This window comes from Brienomyrus brachyistius, unplaced genomic scaffold (assembly GCF_023856365.1).
Source record: "Brienomyrus brachyistius isolate T26 unplaced genomic scaffold, BBRACH_0.4 scaffold436, whole genome shotgun sequence".
NCBI lineage: Eukaryota > Metazoa > Chordata > Actinopteri > Osteoglossiformes > Mormyridae > Brienomyrus > Brienomyrus brachyistius.
In genome coordinates, this window is record NW_026042711.1 from 107,533 (window position 1) to 113,532 (window position 6,000).

Consider the following 6,000-nt stretch of genomic DNA (forward strand, 5'->3'; position numbering starts at 1 on the left):
ATCAGATCGTCCGTCGCCTATCTGAGCCAATCAGATCGTCCGTCGCCTATCTGAGCCAATCAGATCGTCCGTCGCCTATCTGAGCCAATCAGATCGTCCGTCGCCTATCTGAGCCAATCAGATCGTCCGTCGCCTATCTGAGCCAATCAGATCGTCCGTCGCCTATCTGAGCCAATCAGATCGTCCGTCGCCTATCTGAGCCAATCAGATCGTCCGTCGCCTATCTGAGCCAATCAGATCGTCGTCGCCTATCTGAGCCAATCAGATCGTCCGTCGCCTATCTGAGCCAATCAGATCGTCCGTCGCCTATCTGAGCCAATCAGATCGTCCGTCGCCTATCTGAGCCAATCAGATCGTCCGTCGCCTATCTGAGCCAATCAGATCGTCCGTCGCCTATCTGAGCCAATCAGATCGTCCGTCGCCTATCTGAGCCAATCAGATTGTCCGTCGCCTATCTGAGCCAATCAGATTGTCCGTCGCCTATCTGAGCCAATCAGATTGTCCGTCGCCTATCTGAGCCAATCAGATTGTCCGTCGCCTATCTGAGCCAATCAGATTGTCCGTCGCCTATCTGAGCCAATCAGATTGTCCGTCGCCTATCTGAGCCAATCAGATTGTCCGTCGCCTATCTGAGCCAATCAGATTGTCCGTCGCCTATCTGAGCCAATCAGATTGTCCGTCGCCTATCTGAGCCAATCAGATTGTCCGTCGCCTATCTGAGCCAATCAGATTGTCCGTCGCCTATCTGAGCCAATCAGATTGTCCGTCGCCTATCTGAGCCAATCAGATTGTCCGTCGCCTATCTGAGCCAATCAGATTGTCCGTCGCCTATCTGAGCCAATCAGATTGTCCGTCGCCTATCTGAGCCAATCAGATTGTCCGTCGCCTATCTGAGCCAATCAGATTGTCCGTCGCCTATCTGAGCCAATCAGATCGTCCGTCGCCTATCTGAGCCAATCAGATCGTCCGTCGCCTATCTGAGCCAATCAGATCGTCCGTCGCCTATCTGAGCCAATCAGATCGTCCGTCGCCTATCTGAGCCAATCAGATCGTCCGTCGCCTATCTGAGCCAATCAGATCGTCCGTCGCCTATCTGAGCCAATCAGATCGTCCGTCGCCTATCTGAGCCAATCAGATCGTCCGTCGCCTATCTGAGCCAATCAGATCGTCCGTCGCCTATCTGAGCCAATCAGATCGTCCGTCGCCTATCTGAGCCAATCAGATCGTCCGTCGCCTATCTGAGCCAATCAGATCGTCCGTCGCCTATCTGAGCCAATCAGATCGTCCGTCGCCTATCTGAGCCAATCAGATCGTCCGTCGCCTATCTGAGCCAATCAGATCGTCCCGTCGCCTATCTGAGCCAATCAGATCGTCCGTCGCCTATCTGAGCCAATCAGATCGTCCGTCGCCTATCTGAGCCAATCAGATCGTCCGTCGCCTATCTGAGCCAATCAGATCGTCCGTCGCCTATCTGAGCCAATCAGATCGTCCGTCGCCTATCTGAGCCAATCAGATCGTCCGTCGCCTATCTGAACCAATCAGATCGTCCGTCGCCTATCTGAGCAATCAGATCGTCCGTCGCCTATCTGAGCCAATCAGATCGTCCGTCGCCTATCTGAGCCAATCAGATCGTCCGTCGCCTATCTGAGCCAATCAGATTGTCCGTCGCCTATCTGAGCCAATCAGATTGTCCGTCGCCTATCTGAGCCAATCAGATTGTCCGTCGCCTATCTGAGCCAATCAGATTGTCCGTCGCCTATCTGAGCCAATCAGATTGTCCGTCGCCTATCTGAGCCAATCAGATTGTCCGTCGCCTATCTGAGCCAATCAGATTGTCCGTCGCCTATCTGAGCCAATCAGATTGTCCGTCGCCTATCTGAGCAATCAGATTGTCCGTCGCCTATCTGAGCCAATCAGATTGTCCGTCGCCTATCTGAGCCAATCAGATTGTCCGTCGCCTATCTGAGCCAATCAGATTGTCCGTCGCCTATCTGAGCCAATCAGATTGTCCGTCGCCTATCTGAGCCAATCAGATTGTCCGTCGCCTATCTGAGCCAATCAGATTGTCCGTCGCCTATCTGAGCCAATCAGATTGTCCGTCGCCTATCTGAGCCAATCAGATTGTCCGTCGCCTATCTGAGCCAATCAGATTGTCCGTCGCCTATCTGAGCCAATCAGATTGTCCGTCGCCTATCTGAGCCAATCAGATTGTCCGTCGCCTATCTGAGCCAATCAGATTGTCCGTCGCCTATCTGAGCCAATCAGATTGTCCGTCGCCTATCTGAGCCAATCAGATTGTCCGTCGCCTATCTGAGCCAATCAGATTGTCCGTCGCCTATCTGAGCCAATCAGATTGTCCGTCGCCTATCTGAGCCAATCAGATTGTCCGTCGCCTATCTGAGCCAATCAGATTGTCCGTCGCCTATCTGAGCCAATCAGATTGTCCGTCGCCTATCTGAGCCAATCAGATTGTCCGTCGCCTATCTGAGCCAATCAGATTGTCCGTCGCCTATCTGAGCCAATCAGATTGTCCGTCGCCTATCTGAGCCAATCAGATTGTCCGTCGCCTATCTGAGCCAATCAGATTGTCCGTCGCCTATCTGAGCCAATCAGATTGTCCGTCGCCTATCTGAGCCAATCAGATTGTCCGTCGCCTATCTGAGCCAATCAGATTGTCCCGTCGCCTATCTGAGCCAATCAGATTGTTCCCGTCGCCTATCTGAGCCAATCAGATTGTCCGTCGCCTATCTGAGCCAATCAGATTGTCCGTCGCCTATCTGAGCCAATCAGATTGTCCGTCGCCTATCTGAACCAATTTTTTGTGTTTGTGAAAACGGGTCTTTAATCGGGGAAACGGAGCGGGTAGAGCAGGACGGAACGCAGGCATTGACAAACTACAATGACGGACAGGGCAAACAGGTAAGACCAGGACTTAAAATAGGTCATGACTAATCAAAGTAATCGGGCAAAGCAGGAGACGATCAGGGAAGCACACGTGGGTAATCAGGGGGCGTGGCACACACGAGGAGCGGACAAGCCGGGCATATATGTATATCTATATAAAACCTCATTAATGAGGGACAGGGAACAGAACGGACAGACAGAACTGGCACAGGGGAAGGAGCCAGGACAAGACTTGACATAAGACAGGAAAGGCAGAGAAACAGATCAGAAAGGGGGACACGGAGGGAACAGGCAGGACAAAAGGACCGGGAGTGAACGAAGGGAACATCGGGGAAAGAGGAGCAGAAGCCAGAGGGACGAGGGACAAAGAGAGGAGGGACAGAGACAGGAGGAACAAAGCGAGGGGGAGCAGAGGCAGGAGGGACAAAGACGGGAGGCCAGGGAGAGAAGGAGGGGGAACCAAGAGGAGCCCGAGGGAGACCCCAGCGGGCGACGGGAGGCAGCCGGAAGGGCTGCAGGCGGCCGGGAGGCGGAGCGGAGGGGCCGAGGAGATGGGGTGAGGGACAGACGCAGGGACGAAGGAGGGAGTCGGAGGGGAGACCAGGGAAGGGGACGAAGGAGCTGAAGGGACCCTGGCGAGGGCAAGGAGAGAGGGGGGAGCCGCAGCAGACGGCGACGTCCTCCGACACGCCAGAGCGGGAGGACCAGCAGGCGAATGAGGAGCCGCCGTCGGGGGGCCCGCAGAGCAACCGATAAGACGCCGGAGGAGGGGACCGAGGCAGGGCGACGAGGCCGCGGAGGGGGACCCGCAGACGACAGCCGACCCGGAGGGCCAGGACCCGCAGGCGCCGACTAAGCCCTAGCGCCGGCGAGGGAGGGCGAGCCAGGGGGCTGGGCGGGTGGGACCCCAGCCGTGCGTCTGTGTCCTCTCCCCTTATGGGACACAGACATAAGGACCCGTGGCCGGGGTCGGGCTCGTCGGGGTGAGGGTACCAGAGTCACAGGGGGGAGAAGGGACTGGAGTGGGGCCAGGGACTGGAGCTGCAGGCTGCAGAGGGGGCGCCTGCCCGGGAGCTGCAGGCAGGGAAAGCGCCTCGGACGTGGGCGCGGTAGCTGCAGGCAGCGGAGACGGCCTGCTCGGGCTCTGGGGCCGCAGGGGGCACTTATTTTATTATATAAAATAAGTGTCACACAACCGGGGTGACATGCCTTGCCTGCTTGTGGGATGAGGAAGACTCAGGGACTGGAAATGGGATTAAAACTGAAGATGTGCTCATTCCTTTGTGTATTTACAAATTTTCCTTCCGTCAGACTGAGGAGTTTGCTGCTATATTTGGCACTAATAGAGATTCTGATGCTGCTATTTTTATTGTCTATTAGTTTGTTATTATTTACAAGTTCTGTTGTGTTTTTGCATTTTTCTCTTCTGGTTAATTAACTGCTGTCTGATTGCTGTGAAGTATGAGTGTGGTGAGTAAGACTCAGGGACTGGAAGTGGGATTACAACTGAAGATAACATGCTTATTCCTTTTTGTATTGTTTACAAATTTCCTTCCGTCAAACATGAGGAGTTTGCTGCTATATTGTGCACTAACAGAGATTCTGATGCTGCTATTTTTATTGTTTATAAATGTGTTATTGTTTCCAAGTTGAGTATTCAATAAATGCTAAATTGAGAAATTTTGTGTATCGTTTGTTATTATTAGTGTGATATTTTACCATGCAAATAGAGGGGAAAACGTCCAATTATCGGCCAAAAAAAATCAGCAGCATATATCGGCCATCGCCTGACCCTGACTCCTAAATATCGGCATCGGCTATTGAAAAACCCATATCGGTCGACCTCTAGTAACAGTACATTCTGTCCAATTCATCCATCGAGTTAAGTCACACACCCACTTGAGGGGGCACTCCGGCAGACGTGAGGATGGGGATGTTCTTTCCGCTATAACATCCACTGCAGAAGTACATCTCGCTCCTGTTCACAGGGCTTACTTCAATGATGAAGCAGGGCTGGTTGTCTGGACAAGTGAAGTTGTCCTGCTGCTGGGTCTCGGTGCCGTTTTTCCACCTAAGCTTGAAGGTGGAAATGTGTTCCAACTTGGTCCCTGGGACTGCAGCATAGCCAAACATCGCGAGCAGCGTCGGCCACACCCACCACCAGAACCATCACACCGTCCTATACACATAAAGAAGAACTAAAACATAGAGTGTTGTGACAATCTATGCGTTAATGTTTGGCAGCATAGGTGATTCGTTAAAATTATACCGAAGAATGGAAAATGTGATATTTAGAATATTTTTTGCCATTTAGTAGCTAATTTAAGCACTTACCCAATGCCTCAATTTGTTTTAGGTCAGTAATGTCTGAGCCAAAAGAATGAATGTATGAATTTAATACAATTCACCCACTCCCACCCACACACAAATCTGAAATTCAATTTATTAAGACACTTCTTAAACATTAGTGCATTAACAAAAAAGGAAAATCTTAAGAGATTCAGTAGGATTTTCTATGTTAGACTTAAGTTAATAGTTCAATAGTTTTTATATATTTCAGTATACCAATTTGACTTTAATGTTGAAACAGATGCTAAAACATGGAATAATTTCATAACTAGAGAAACATGTTATTCACAAACACTAGCAAAGGTAGCTTATAGTTAAACTTACTTAAGTCAGCAAGTCAGGCTACAGTGTGTAAGAATTGTCGTAAACGATAATTTGTCTCAGTCCTTACATGACAGAATAAGTAAACAGAAAATATAAAATGGCTGAAACAGCATCATTAACGCCAGCTACAGTAGAGGCGCAGAAAAGGTGTCATGACTGAAGTATTCCCAAACTTTGGAAGACCGCATGCGAGCCTTTTTTGCCGCGTGTTTCTCCAGAGGCTCCGGAGCTCCGCTGGTTGACGCAGCCAAGTTGGCTCATGTGCAGGGGGACAAGCGGCAAATTTCTTTTTTGCAGGGTGGTAGGTGATGTCTCATTAATATTTCTGAGAGAAGTGCTACATGATTGGCCAGTGCATGCCTTACAAAATGGTGCGGCACTGCATCCAAGCCTGCGGCACTCAGAGTCACAAATACAGTGGAA